Source organism: Dendropsophus ebraccatus, chromosome 12 (assembly GCF_027789765.1).
Source record: "Dendropsophus ebraccatus isolate aDenEbr1 chromosome 12, aDenEbr1.pat, whole genome shotgun sequence".
In the NCBI taxonomy this organism is placed as follows: domain Eukaryota; kingdom Metazoa; phylum Chordata; class Amphibia; order Anura; family Hylidae; genus Dendropsophus; species Dendropsophus ebraccatus.
The window spans coordinates 75,717,758-75,733,703 of NC_091465.1; the positions used below are offsets into that span (position 1 = coordinate 75,717,758).

Below are 15,946 nucleotides of genomic sequence, written 5' to 3' on the forward strand. Positions count from 1 at the left end.
ATTATCTGTTTTTTGTTTTGTTTTTTTAATTGTTTTATTTATTTCTATAGCACAAACTAGCAGTGCATAGCATAGTATGTATCATTTTATTTAGCGTTAAGTTGGGGGGGGGAAAGATCACTAATTGTGTGAAGAAAACAAATGTTTTCTCCACTGCTGGGAGTGGTGTAAAGAAAACAATAAACATGTTGTACTCACCTCCTCTGGTCTTCAGCAGCTCCTGTCCTTAGCTCCTCGTCACTTCTTCTGGGTTCTGTATCAGAGGCAGGACACTGCTAGGGCCACTGAGTGACTGAGCATGTAGTTTGTGAGGTTGGAACAACCCAGAACTCATAAGAAGTGGGGGGCCAGGAGAGTCTGTGTGGTAAGCAGTTATGCTTTATACATTGCTCCTTATTTAAATTTGAGCACAATATTTTATACATGTCCACGGTAGTAGTGCAGTCCTGACTTTCTACATTGGTAACTTGAGAGACAAAGCACGGGCCAGATGTTACGTGTTTACATTATATGTAGGGATGGTCCGAACCTGCCGAGCAGCGGGCGGATCCAGCGGGAGTAACGCCTGGAAAACTGGGATACAGCCTATGGCTATGGAGCGGGCAGACAGCGGGAATCATTACCGAGGGTTCGGGTTCGTACGAACCCGAACCGAACTCGGCTCGGACCATCCCTAATTATATGGTATCGTGGTGCTTATTGTGTCACATGAAGGAGTATTACTGCGGGACTATCCTTCTATTCTGGCCAGGAGTTCAGGCCCATGGACTTAAGTTTTAAACAACTACATTTCGGACACTTATTTGTAACTTATTCTTTGTATTCCACATGTTTGCTTTAAATTTGTTAGGTTTTTTTATGTACAAAGCTGTTATGTCTTTATAAAAACCTTAATAAAATAAAAGTTAAAATAATTCCCTTACCTTGTATGCCTACTGCTCAGTACATTGCTTCCATGAGCCCTAAAACAGCACACCATGGAAACTATGTAGAGGAGAAGGGAATCCTGCTCTTGAACAGTAAGCAAGAATATGCTATGAATTACTGCCTACTGGCTGGCCCAAGGAGGTAACTCTTTACACTCAATGGGCTGGGTCGCTCCACAATTTATAGGAAAAATATCAATAATTCCATACTGCACTTATAATATCAATAGTCCCATACTGCACTTACTGCTCCGCACTTGACCAGACTTTACCCAGAACTGAATTGACCATTTAATCTAAAACAAATTTAATGTCTTATTCAGACAAATTTCCCGATTGACGTTTTGGAGGTTGACCCTTTATGCTTGAGGGGGTAAGGCACCAGAGCAGTCCTGCAGAGGCAGAGGATTGGTGGATCCAACTGTTGACTGAACGAGAGCTCGGCCTCACCTTCTTTTGTGTATTTAGTTTCATCAGTGTCATCAGTTTTTTTTACTTTAAGTATCAGCTTAGTATATTGTCTTTTGCAGATGAAAAGTAATGATAACCGCCTTCCAGGACACAGCACAGGCTCCCAGTACAGGATGCACCATTACTACCCATGTGTGGGGCAGAGCATAGCCACACCTGCCTGTGTTCAACCCATCTTCAGTTTTGAAGAAAACCCCTCTTACCCTGAGGTCAAAGCAAGTGGTAAGTACTTTTTCGTTCCATGAACATGATTATGACTATGTACCTGTTGGTGTATGTGAGTTTGGAGTTTTCACAAGAGGCAGCATTTTGGAGAGGATTGACTGTTGCTTCATGCTGGGCTGTGAGTAAGCACTGAGGAATATCATTGACTTACTGCTACTTACTGTTCAATAGGAAGAGCCACAGTGTGAAGAAACAGTGAAATATGACCTCTGTAGTTCTTCCTGCAGCCATAACATACAATCACCTGCCTTATATTGTGCAGGTCTTCTTGTGCTACCAAAATATGGCTTCATCGTGTCATGGACTCCACAGGACTCCTGAAGATGTACAGTAGTATCTGGCACCAAGGTATCAAAACGCAAGTCTGTAAAAGTTGTCCTGTGGCCTTTCTGGCCCTTCTGTTTTAGTAAATACTTGTATTCTCCCTGAAAGAAAAATTCTGGAACATCTTTTCTTATAGATCTATGATGTGCCATTCCTTTGTTCTTACTCGAAAGGTATGACTCAATCATCAACTGAGTGTTACGACTTGGGAGCGTATCCCTAAAGTCTGGCATTGTCATCTGTGATTAGATAGTGTCATACACCCAAATAGCTAAAGTGCAGCTGGTAATTTACTCATACATTTCTAGTAAAAATAACAGGAATGGCACAATACAGAGCTATGAGTGAGGATGTCGCAGAATTAGGGAATTCATATATTGTCTAAAATCAGAAAATAAAACAGCAGATAACTGATGATAACAGACAGATAAAAAAATTGTTTTCAAATCAACTGGTCCCAAAAAGTTGTACAGATTTGTAATTTTCTCAAATCAGCTGGTGTATGTCCTACAGGAAGTGGAGTTTTCTTTGCAATCTGATACAGTGCTCTCTGCTGCCACCTCTGTCCAGAGCAGCAGCAAATCCCCCCAGAAAACTGGCATGCAAACTGAAATAAATGTTACCCATGTTTCATTCGTTCTTTAAAAGCATTCTGTTGGTAGCCTTTTTTATAATTCTATACTGAAGTTTTTATAAGGAATTTTGCTTCAGCTTTATGCCCTAGAGATGCATATTGAAAAATGCCTAAAATACCTAACAGGTAAAATCTGTAGTTCTATGATGCATGTAATAATGATACCGGGAAGTCAGAAACCTCGTATATAAGTTACATAATACAGTGTATAAATATATTTTTCTCTGTTTTTAATTCATTAATTTGTTTAATTACTTAAAGGGAACCTGTCACCCCCCGTACCGGGGTGACAGGCTCCCGACCCCCGTTAGAGACCCCTATACTTACCTCATCCCGCCGGGTCCCGCTTCTGGATTCGGTCGGGTCCCGGAGATCTCAGCCGCTGCAGCCCGGCGCGCGCGCTGAGAGATGAGTCCAACACCCATAGAGAATGACAGGAGAGTCCAGCGCTCCGTCATTCTCTATGAGCGTTGGACTCATCTGTCAGCGCGCGCGCCGGGCTGCAGCGGCTGAGATCTCCGGGACCCGACCGAATCCAGAAGCGGGACCCGGCGGGATGAGGTAAGTATAGGGGTCTCTAACGGGGGGTCGGGAGCCTGTCACCCCGGCACGGGGGGTGACAGGTTCCCTTTAATTAATTACTGCTGTGTTTCCCTTTTTTCTTTCGTTTATTGTACTGCAGAAAATAAGGCTGTGTGAACACTGTGTTTCATTTAGTTTTGCCATTTCCATTACAGTATGTTCAAGTGTATAAAACGTTTACATTTAGGGTACAAACACACACACCGTATACGCAGCAAATATGCAGCAGATACGCAGCAGATTTGATGGTGCAGATTTGATGCTGTGTTCAGTTATTTAGATCTAATCTGCTGCGTATCTGCTGCGCATTTACTGTGTATTTGCTGCGTATCGCAGCAGTAAATACGCTGCGTATACGGTGTGTGTGTTTGTACCCTAAAAGCAATCAAAATTGCAGAGTGGAACCAGCCTTATTTTACCATATTTACTTTATTTACATTCTAAATAGGAACATAAATAGAACAATTTTTATTTTTTTATTAGATTTCCAATTTAAATGGCTTTCTAGCCAGTTAGCTGCTTACATATATTGTTACTAAAATATTAGCTTGGAGGAGAAAGTAATGTATACACAAACATGTAGGGGAATGTATTAAAAGCTGTTTTATCACAAATCATTGCATACTGCAAAATTGCTTTAAAAATTATCTTTTTGCACTGAAAACAAATGTGTATGGTTTACCAGGAGGGGGCAGGGCCTAAAATGTAAAACAGTGTGGTGTGAATTTGGCACAAATCTACACCTACTCATTGTCCAATATGCACCAGATTTATGAAACTGTAAAATAGAAACTAGTGTAAACTGCCCACAGCAACCAATCGCAGGTCAGCTTTCAGCTCTGCTAAAATAAAAACCGAGCTGTGGTTGCTGTGGGCAGTTTACACCAGCTTCTAATTTTCACACTTGAATCTGGGCCAATATTCATCAAAATAAATCGGTTCACCACCTGGATAAAAATAAAATTTCTCCTTTAATCAAAGCTGGAAGGTTAAATTTAGGGATGGTCCGAACCGAGTTCGGTTCGGGTTCGTACGAACCCGAACCCTCGGTAATGATTCCCGCTGTCTGCCCACTCCGTGCAGCAGGCGGATCCAGCGGGAGGACCGCCTGGAAAACTGGGATACAGCCACAGCTATAGGCTGTATCCCAGTTTTCCAGACGTTACTCCCGCTGTATCCGCCCGCTCCACGGAGTGGGCAGACAGCGGGAATCTGCTGCCGAGCGTTCAAGTTCATACGAACCCGAACCTCGGCAGGTTCGGACCATCCCTAGTTAAATTGATTTGTAATTTACCTCTATTTTAAAAATTCTGTCTTTCCAGCATTTATCAGGTACTGTATGTCAAGGAGGAAGTCATGTGTTCCTTCCAGTACGACATGGTGCTCTCTGCTGCCACTTTTGCATGTGTCAGGAACTGTTCAGGGCTGGAGAAAAACCCAATGGCAAACTTCTCTGGACAGGGGTAACAGCAGGGAGCACCTTGTTGGATTGGAAATAACCACACAGCTTCCTTCAGCACATAGAGCGGGTGCTACATACTGGAAAGACAATTTTTTTTAAAAAAAGAGACACTGTGACCATAAAAAACTTTTTGACATGTCAAAAGTTTTGATCAGTCCGGGTCTAAGTGTTAAGACCTGACTGATCGTGAGAACGAGCCAGTACAAGCCACGCTTGTGTCATGTGACAAGACAGCTGCATAATTTAAGTCTATGGTGGCACATCTTTTTCACTGACACAATGCATGATAGCGGAGTCCTCTCCCTGCACGTTCTATTGATCAGTCAGAGTCTGAACAGGTCAGAGGTTATTTATGGTGACCTGTTACACTTTAAGCAAAGGTAAATTACAAATCTGTGCAACTTTGTTACAATTGACTTGAAAATATTTTTTTTCTTTGAAGTACCCCTTTAACAATACATCGGTTCTGCTGAAAGAGAGTATATAGAACATCTGGTCATCTTAAAAAATATAAATATTGAGTTGAGTGTTGAGCAAACTTTGAGCATGCTTCATTACTTTTAGGCTGCCTTCACACTAGCATAATTAACATCCATGTTACATTCTTTTTTTCCGGATAATAATACAGAGCTAAGCTTACCTGCCACCATCACCCCCCTGCCATTACATGTGCTTCTGTACTGAAGGGAAGGATCCCACTCCATGACAACATGCAGAGATCTTGAAACTATAGAAAAACTGATACCCTAAGTTAATTTTGAAAAGTTGCTAGCTCAACCACAACTGCTATCTAGTTGGACCCAATTTTTATTCGATTTACAGAGGTTGCTGTGCCCATTAGATGATGGAGGTGCACTGATTGATGTAGAGATTCCGTGGAGAGTGAGTACAAAGAACAAGCTGTATATATATATTTATATATATAATTAACTCTTTATTGATTATATTACATGCATCACTAGAGGGAAGGTTAGCTCTGAATCCATAAGTACTAAAATATCAGGTCATTTTCCTAAAGGCTGCAGTGTTGCAGGTTGCTCTGAGCAGCACATGGAAATCTTGTGACATTGATATAACAACCATCATAAGTATTAGCCCACGACGACAGACAACATATCAATTTTTTTGGCCACTTGACGGCCTTATACACACCATAAAACTTCGCAGCGCAATCCCACCATTGTCCATGTCATACTGGCAGTCTATGGGAGGCTCACGCTCCTTTGTCCGCGCTGGAGAATGGACATGTCAGTTCTTCAGAGTGGAAAGGCGCAGAGAGAGGAGGTGCTCGAGCCTCCCATAGACTGCCAGTCTGCGCGGAATTCAGCCAGTTTTACTCTGTGTGAACTCAACGAATGATAACCAGATGTATCAACTGTTCACATAGACTTAAATAGAAAAATTGTAACGTCTGTTCGTGGTCCGTTAAGTAGAATGGTTGGAAGATTACAGTACGCACAGATTTTTCCTCTGTTCAAAAAGCAGTTCACAAACAAATGGAGCAAATTGAGACCTTTTTTGTCCCGCTGAAATCGATAAGAGACATTTATTTCCTTTTTCTGGTGTTTGAGTGGTAATCAAAACACAGATGTGACACTTCCCCCCCCCTCCCCTCCAAATGTTCCTTCAGTGTTGCAGTACCTCATAAAGATTCTATATATCTTAGTTATGTATACAACAGCAGTATCTTTTTTGGGGATATTTTGCTGCTTGTGTCTATGGGATAGCAGCTTGAATGGAGGACAGTATGAAAAGATAGAGAGCCATGTTTAGAATGAATTAGTGTAGTTTTCCAGGTTATATACAGAGAGTGAAAGTGTTCTGTGGCCCTGGATGACATTTTATCAGCCTGCTGGCTTATAACTCGGTGCCTGGAAAAGCTGGATCAAGTTATAAAATAGTAATCCTTAAAAAAAAAAACATATAGCAATTACGTGAAAAACATTAAATGATTATACTTTTTATACTGCATACATTACAAAAAATGAAAAAGAAAAAAACTGCATATATTGGGTATCTGCTTGTCTGTGATAACTTGAAAATTTATTTTAACTGGTTATTTAATGTATGCCATAAACCATATACAGTGGGGCCATGGATTAAGAGCATAATTAATTCCAGGACCGTGCTTGTAATCTAAATCACAAAGCAAATTTTCCCATAAGAAATCAGTAAAATGCAGACAATTGGTTTCACATCCCAAAAATGTTTTTTTTTTATCCTGAATAAAAAGTAAAACAGATGAAACAAACATTTAGAAACAGCTGAATATGTAATATTATAAGTTACTGTACAGTATAGCACTCAGCATGTGCATGTGTATGATGTATAGTAAGTGCATAAACCTGAAAGAACAGCAGCAGTTTGTAGATACAGGATGGAACTGCAGATCCCCATAATGCAGTAGTGTAGTACAATAGGCTAGAATAGAGAAGCAGGGCTGCTGTCAGAGGTCTGTGTGGTCACATGGCAGCAATGGGGAAGGGGTTTGCTCAGCATGGACCAATCAGGAAGTGAGAATCACAGAGCTGTGCAGGAGGACAGTGACAGATTTTTCTATACAACAGTGTAAGTGTAAGAGTGTAAGTACAGGCACATTATAACAGTAGTGTGTATAGCGAAGTGTAAGTGCAGGCATATAGCAGCAGTGTGAATGGCTGAGTGTAAGTGCAGGCACATTATAGCAGCAGTGTGTATAGCTGAATGTGAGCGCAGGCACATTATAGCATCAGTGTGTATAGCTGAGTGTAAGTGCAGGCACATTATAGCAGGAATAATAGGAATGGAGAGGATAGGAAACAAGGGCTGACATAGACTGCAGAAAGTGTGAAGGAATGAGCAGGTCATATGTGCAACATGTGTGCAGCACTCTCTGGGGAGAGAGGGGTTACAGCTATTGAGAGATTACCTCCACAGTCCTGTCCCCTGACGCAAGCCCCAGCCTGAAGTGGATCTGCTATGATTTGGATGGCGAGGGAGACTTCCTGGGTCAGAGTACAGTGCTGTAGACCCCGCTATGCAGGCGATGCCCCTCCCCCACTCTCATATTCATGCCACAAAAAAAAAATCTTTTAATTTCATAGTGATTCATATGTATCACCGACTACACCAAAAAAAGGTACAATTTCTGCTTCATAAAACAAGGCCTTATAGGGGGACGTCAATAAAAGTTGTGGCTGCACAAACACTGGGACACAGAAATGGAAACAATTAACTAGTCATTAACCCCATTTTGTCAGCAATAAATAGATATACGTTCCTGCTGCACATACCCTGATGTGTGCGGGAGCGCTGCAGTGAGAGCAGTCCTGCACACATCAGTGTTCCGAGAGCCCAGCATAATGACTGGCAGCTGTGATCCTGCAGCTGCTTTTCATCAACCTTTTAAACGCCGTGATCTATAGTGATTGCGGCGTTTAAGGTATTGCAGGGGTCCCGATGGCTTGTACCGAAGGGCGGGGGTAAGTCAGTCAGTTGGATCGGCGTTCCATGTAGAGTCTGCTCTCAGGCAGGCTCTATGCATATGTCGCCGATAACACTGATCTATGTTATGCTATGGCCTAGCATAGATCGGTATATGCAATCTATTGATTACATGATTTACAGTGAAAACAAGTGTTAAAAAAAACTTTAAGTATTAAAAAAAAAACCTTTATAAACCCTGCCAATAAAAGTTTAATATACCTCCTTGCCCATTCTAAAAATATAAAAAAAAAAAATATATATATATCTTAGCGTGTGGAAATGTCCGATCTATTAAAATATAACATTATTGTTTCCCCACGGTGAACGTCTTAAACGGAAAAAAAAAAAAAAAACCACCAGGATTGCTGATTTTTTAAAATTATATATCAGAAAAAAAATTATTAAAAAGCCATCAAAATTTTTCTATTACACCAATATGATATTAATAAAAACTAGAGATCATGGCGCAAAAAATGATCCCCCAACCAGCCCTTTAGGTGGAAAAAGAAAAGCGCTATGGCTCTTAGGAACATTGCATTATTTTGACCCAGACATCTGTGCATCAATGGGCTCGGTCTTGAAGGGGTTAAAAGGATTGTCCAGCCAGGATCCCATTCTGCACTATGTCCAGAGAGTCCCTGATGTACTGATGCCTCTGGGTCTGCAGATGTGATGTAGCAGGCCCACTCAGGCATTAAGTGAATGTAGCCGTGTCTTGCCTCCACCACTGAAAGCCTGACCAGGCCTGCTATGTCACGTACATGAACCCAGCAGTGCCAACACACCAGGATCCGGAGCAGGGGAGTACTGGCAGCAGCACTGGAGCCAGGGAGGTGAGTTATTTTTCTCACTTACCCCCTCAACAGGAATCCTGGCCAAACAACCCCCTTTGACCTCTTCATGCAAATTCACGTACACGTATGTCTGTGGTTGCTGTACAGTAGGACAACCTCACATATATGTACACGAATGAGATAAACTGTAGCGAGTAGTTGCGCAGTGACAGTTTAACTTTGTGACGTCACCACTGACCTCGGCCAGGGATGACTGCGATTGGTCCGTCAATACAGATGGACCAGTCGCAGTGTGAAATGATAGGAGGGGCTGGTCTCTGACAGTCCTTCTTGCTCTGATCTCCACTGTTGTGTCTGGAAGGAGACCAGAGCTGGAAGTACTGAACAGAGCCATACCGCAACGTAATCAATAACTCCTAATAGTTATATTAACCCCTTCCTACCCTGATCATCACGCTGTTGCTGTATCTACTCATCTCTTCCAGGGCCGGGACAAAGGGTAGGCCAGGGTAGGCGATGGCCTAGGGCGCCATCTCCTGGTGAATTACAGGGGGCGCAATGTAGCTCCACGTAAAAATCCCCCCACCTGACCTCACACAGCAGAATCCCTTCTCCACTCTGCTCCAGCTCCGCAACGGCAGGACCTGCGCTGCTCCTCCTCTCTTCTGCTTGGCTCCAGAGCAGAAGAAAAGCTTCTAATTAATGTCACATGACCTCTGGAGCCAATCAGGAGAGGGGAGAAGTGCAGGGATAAGTGTAATGGCAGATGCCCCAACCCCCGCCCCCCCTCCCGACAAAGAACGATGAGGAGATGATCGGCATCCTCAGAAACATCCTCAGTGTCCTCCTCCACTGCTACTGCTGTGTGGGTGGGTGAGTATTTGTGTACTAATGGTGTGTGTGTGTGTGTGTGTGTGTGTGTGTGTGTGTGTGTGTGTGTGTGTGTGTGTGTGTGTGTGTGTGTGTGTGTGTGTGTGTGTGTGTGTGTGTGTGTGTGTGTGTGTGTGTGTGGATAACTCCCAGCATGACCTGTGTGACTGAGATAGGACAACAACTCCCAGCATGACCTGTGTGACTGAGGTAGGACAACAACTCCCAGCATGACCTGTGTGACTGAGGTAGGACAACAACTCCCAGCATGACCTGTGTGACTGAGGTAGGACAACAACTCCCAGCATGACCTGTGTGACTGAGGTAGGACAACAACTCCCAGCATGACCTGTGTGACTGAGGTAGGACAACAACTCCCAGCATGACCTGTGTGACTGAGGTAGGACACCAACTCCTAGCATGACCTGTGTGGCAGAGGTAGAACTACAGCCCCCAGCATTCACCTGTGTGACTGAGATAGGACAACTCCCAGCATGACCTGTGTGGCTGAGGTAGGACACCAACTCCCAGCATGACCTGTGTGGCAGAGGTAGAACTACAGCCCCCAGCATTCACCTGTGTGACCAGGGTAGAACTACAGCTCCCAGCATGCTCCTGTGTGTGTAGGGAGGGGGGGGGGGCGCCATTTGCCTAACTGCCTAGGGCACCAAAACTCCTTGTCCCGGCCCTGTCTTGTCCTCTGCTGCTGTACCTGAAAAGTTGTCCCTATCTCCCATTACTGTTACTATACCCAATAGTTCTCCTTGTCTCCAGTTGCTGTACCTGATAGTCATCCCTGTCCCCCATTACTTTACTTATTGTCATCCCTGGTCCTATATCCAATAGTTCTCCTTGTCCCCTATTGCTGTACCTGATAGTCATCCCTGTCCTTCATTACTGTACTTAGTGCCATTCCTATACCCGATATTAATCCCTGTCCCCTGTTGCTGTGCCTGTCAGTCACCCCTGTCCCCCATTGCTGTAATTATTGTCATCCCTGTCCTATACTCGATAGTTCGTCTTGTCCCCTATTGCTGTACCTGATAGTCACCCCTGTCCCCCATTACTATACTTATTGTCATCCCTGTTCCTATACCCGATAGCAGGGGCGTAGCTAATGACTCCTGGGCCCTGGTGCGAGAGGTCAACTTGGGCCCCCCCCCTTCCTCGACCAAGTGATGCTATTGGTATATGTGTGTATATATATATATATATATATATATATATATATACACCAAGACAGATATTACGAATAACGATCTTAAGATAGGAAGAGAAAATATTATCACCACACATATTGCCGCCATATTGTTACTGACCAAATCCTGTATACTAAGACCAATAAAACATAGTACCAAATAGCAAGTAACAAATAATTCCACCACATACTGACTAACACCACCACTGCTACTGACTAACACCACCACATACTGACTAACACCACCACATACTGACTAACACCTCCGCTGCTACTGACTAACACCACCACATACTGACTAACACCAACGCTGCTACTAACACCACCACCTACTAACACCACCGCTGCTACTGAATAACATCCACTGTACACGTATCACCGCATCCAGTCATATAGAGGTGGACGCAGCTCCACACAGGCTCTAGACACCATATACATTACAGTGCAGTTACATCAGGTGACTCACAGGGGACGTCTTCTCTGATCGGAGTTCTTCCCTCTTCATCTTCTTCTCCATCTGCTCTCGGCCATTATGAGAACTTCTCCGAGCCACGAATCCACAGAATCTGCCAGACAGACATATTAGACTCCTCACTCTGACACCATCGTAATCTCTCTACAAACTGCACATTTGTATTGGCCTCATTTAGTGGGTAACCCTGACACTATGTGACCTCCTTATAGTGTATGCCCTATATGTAGCCTCCTTATAGATGGTCCCCACTCTGTGTATCCCCCCTTATAGTATATGCCTCCTACTATGTAGCCTCCTTATAGATGCCCCCTCTGTGTATCCCCCCTTATAGTATATGCCTCCTACTATGTAGCCTCCTTATAGATGCCCCCTCTGTATATCCCCTCTTATAGAAATCCCCCCTCTCCCCCTATGTTGCCCCCCTTATAGATGCCCCCCCTTATAGATGGCCCCTTCCCCCCCTTATATATTGCCCCCTTATAGATAGCCCCCTCTCCCACCCTCCTATAGATGGCCCCCTCTCCTATAGATGGCCCCTTCCCCCCTTATAGATGGCCCCCTCTGCTATAGATGGCCCCTTCCCCCCCTTATAGATGGCCCACTCTCCCCTCTCCTTATATAGATGGTCCCCTCTCCCCCCCCCCTTATAGATGGTCCTCTCTCCCCCCCCCCTTATAGATGGTCCCCCTCCCTTATAGATGGTCCCCCTCTCCCCCCCCTTATAGATGGTTCCCTCTCCCCCCTTATAGATGGTCCTCCTCTTCCCCCCCTTATAGATGGTCCCCTCCCCCCTATAGATGGTCCCACTCTCCCCCCCCCCTTATAGATGGTCCCCCTCCCCCCCTTATATATACCCCCCCTCTAGAAGGTCCCCCTCTCTTGCCCCCCTTTATAGATGGCCACCTCTCCCCCCTCCTTTATAAATGGCCCCTTCCCTCCTATAGATAGCCCCCTCTTTCCTTTATTAAAACAAATAAAAATAAATAAAAAAAACACACACAACTCACCTAACAATGCGCTCCCCCGGCGATCCTCTTCTTCTTCAGCCTCCGTCTGCCCCGGATCATGCGCTGCTGCCGGGGGTGTCGCGTCCTATCCCCGGCAGCGCGCGCATCATAGAGTTCCCTGTGCTGGGACCTCCAGCACAGGGAGCGTCTCTAATGTGCGCTCCCTGTGCCGGAGCAGTGAACTCTATGATGCGCGCGCTGCCGGGGATAGGACGCGACACCCCCGGCAGCAGCGCATGATCCGGGGCAGACGGAGGCGGCCTCTTGTGACCGCAAGCAACACAATGCTTGCGGTCACAAGAGTGATTGATGAGGGGGGGGCTTCAGGGGCCCAGCGGGCCCCGCGGGCCCCCCCTTGTGGCGGGCCGGGTCGCAGCGGCGACTGCTGCGACCCTGGTAGTTACGCCACTGCCCGATAGTGCTCCTCGTCCCCTGTTGCTGTACCTGATCATCACTCTTATCACCTGATTGTTGCCACTGTTACTGTACGTGAAATTTGGAAAAAAGTGCAGCTAAACTTCTTAACCCTATAGCATCCTAAAAAGTAAAAAGGACCCTTCCCAAATAATGCAGACATACATACAGTAGACATATTGTAAATGTGAATTATTATCTCTGTTGCGTGACTATCTTAGTTACTAGCAGAGAATTTTAAACCTAGATACCTGTCCAGGCATGATGGGAATTGTAGTTATGCAACAGCTGAAGAGCTTAGGGTTCCCCATCCCTGTGTTAGAGAAATTTAACAGCTCCTAAAAACTTATTATTTTAGTAAAAAACAATGTGCTGCTATTGCTGTGGATCTTTTTCTAATCGGGAATGTTTTACACGGTCCTCATGATCCAAATAGTTTTCTTTAGAAGAGAAACTTAGTACTGAGCATGTGCAGCACAGTCTCCAGCATTGTAACTAAGGGCCTTGGGGCAGCATGAAGAGACCTTAGGGACAGGTATTAGGGGCAGGGGTGAACATGTTTTCTATTACCACTAGAGCATGTTGCTGCGGATGTGGAAAAGTGTCCATAGAAATCAGTGGGTGTCACAATCTATAATAACAGATCTGTAATTGCAGACAGTATAATACTGATGCCTGAAAGGGTCCTTAGATTGATGGAACATAAAATAGATTTATGATTAATATTTCTATACTTCCTATAAAAAAAAGTTAAATATACAAAGTTAAAGGGGTACTCCAGCATTTTTTTTCTTTCAGATCAACTGGTTTCAGAAAGTTATACTGATTTGTAAATTACTTCTATTTAAAATCTCCAGTCTCCCAGTACTTATCAGCTGCTGTAAGTCCTGCAGGGAGTGGTGTATTTTTTCAGTGCTCTTTGCTGCCACCTCTGTCCATGCCAGGAACTGTCCAGAGTAGTAGCAAATCCCCATAGGAAACCTCTCCTGCTTTGGACAGTTCCTGACATGGACAGAGGAGGCAGCGGAGAGCACTGTGTCAGACTGGAAAGAATACACCACTTCCGGCAGTACATACAGCAGCTGATAAGTACAAATCTATATAACTTATTGAAACCAGTTGATTTAAAAGAAAAAGATTTTCACCGGAGTAGCCCTTTAATAATTCTAACCTGTTTATATGTTTCTGTAGCGGGGGGGGGGGGGCACTGAGGATGAAGGTAAGTTTCTTACCTTGACCCTCAGCACAGTTTTCGCGTGGTTTGCAGTTTTATCCATATGCTATCTGCCCCTTCTAATGAATATTTATCTGTCGCTCTGCAGTGACATCAATCCGGCTGCTCATTACTGTGGGGCGGATTGGTGCACTAAGAGTGGTAGTCCCGCCCCCAGTGCACCATACCCCCTCATTAGCATATGGGTTATATGGCGAACTACACAAAGATGGCACAGAGGATCAAGATAAGAAGCTTACCTTCATCCTCAGCACCCCATGCGCTGTAGGGAGATATCAGCAGGTTAGACACTTCTAACCTGCTGATATTTTACCTTGAAAGCTAAAGTCACTTCTATCAATCTCAACTCCAGCCAGAACTAGCTGATTTAAAGGGGTTATCCGCGTTTAAAAAACAAAACACAACTTCTTGCAAAATTAGCATCACCCTTGTCCTTTGTCATTTCGATTACAATGGACTGTCAGGAATGTATGCCCTGAAATCTTTGTGTGAACAGTCGCAGTAAAACCATTGAATATCAGATGTAATCCACCCAGAATCTGTCCCCATGGGCATGGCACACTGAGACAGTCCCTGCACTTGGCATAACACAGTGTTCCAGAGATTACACGAGGTTCAGACTAATGTTCTGGTATTGTTCATCATCAGAACAGTCTTGCATATACCTAGAGACTTTGTTCACACGCTGCAGTTGCATCACAGTATTATGGGGAAACCAGAACCACGGAAGTTTTGCAAAACATCTGTAATGCAGATCCACCGTCTTCTAGTGGTTAGGATTTGTCGTATGTTGGTAAGACTTCACACATTAAACCTAAGGCAGTGCTGATTGCCTGGCTCATCATCCAAGTTAAAGGGGTCGGCCACTGTATAGTAAAATAGTTCAGTGTACAGTATTAGTAGGTGTACTCACTGTATATACTGACAGCAGCTTCCTGTGTACCTCATAGAGCTGAAATCAGACTCCCCTCCTCCAGGCTGTGCTGTCCTGCTCTGTGGTGAGTCCGTCCAAAAGATGGCTGACATGGAGGAGCTTGTAACCATGCCCCGCCCCCCAGTGTCCACCACTGAGCCTGTATATGCCTAAGGAGGACAATGGAGGCGTGGCATGATCACATGCTCCTGCGTGTTGGCAATTTTATAGACAGAATCACCACAGAGCAGGACAGCCTGGAGGAGGGGAGTCTGATTTTGTCTCTATGAGATACACAGGGAGCTGCTGTCAGTAAGTGCTGTGAGTACACACACAAAACAATTTTACTATAAATTAGCCAACCCCTGTCGTCCTTTTTTTTTCTTTTTCTTTTGTTAAACATTAAAATCGACTTTGATGGGTTGAGAGCAGAGAGCAGCAGTGTGGGAGGACACCATCACCTGATCTCCTGGAATACTCAGAAATCACTTCAGGTGTGGCACAGCTATTCCTGTAACTTCTAGCTCTGAGCTGCACCAATCTGTGCAACCATGTGGACTGGAGAATGGAAAGCAATCAGCTGCGCAAGGTCCCTGTGTATAGGCCCAGTTAAAAAAACAAAAACAACAACTCATGGACAGTGAAATGGTGCAACTATGTAAATCAGGGGGGGGGGGGGAAGAACCTCCGGCCTGCGAACCGCATCCGGCCCCTGACACCTCCTGATGCGGCCCGCGGCTCCCCTGTGACATGCAGCGCTCTGAAGGGGAAGGAGCCCGCATCCACTGCATCTTCCTGTGTCTGTGACAGTTGCCAGAAGCATGCTGGGAGTGCCGGCCCCTTCCCCACTAAAGCGCCGCACATCTTCCTTCTCCTGCGGGCCGTGCGCGATGGCGCCTGCAGGAGAAGACGGGCACAGAATAGAGGGGAAAGAAGAGGATCTGGGCAGCGT

The 15,946-nt window shown here is 44.8% G+C and overlaps 1 long non-coding RNA gene across 1 annotated transcript in view; it reads left to right on the forward strand.

Moving 5' to 3' along the window:
* Positions 1-5,334, forward strand: part of LOC138769722 (uncharacterized) — a 28,374-nt gene extending 23,040 nt beyond the window's left edge. The window contains exons 2-4 of the long non-coding RNA XR_011359298.1: positions 1,457-1,619; positions 1,885-1,970; positions 5,253-5,334. This is a non-coding gene — a long non-coding RNA (uncharacterized lncRNA). The remainder of the gene's footprint in view (positions 1-1,456; positions 1,620-1,884; positions 1,971-5,252) is intronic.
* Positions 5,335-15,946: the final 10,612 nt, after the last annotated feature.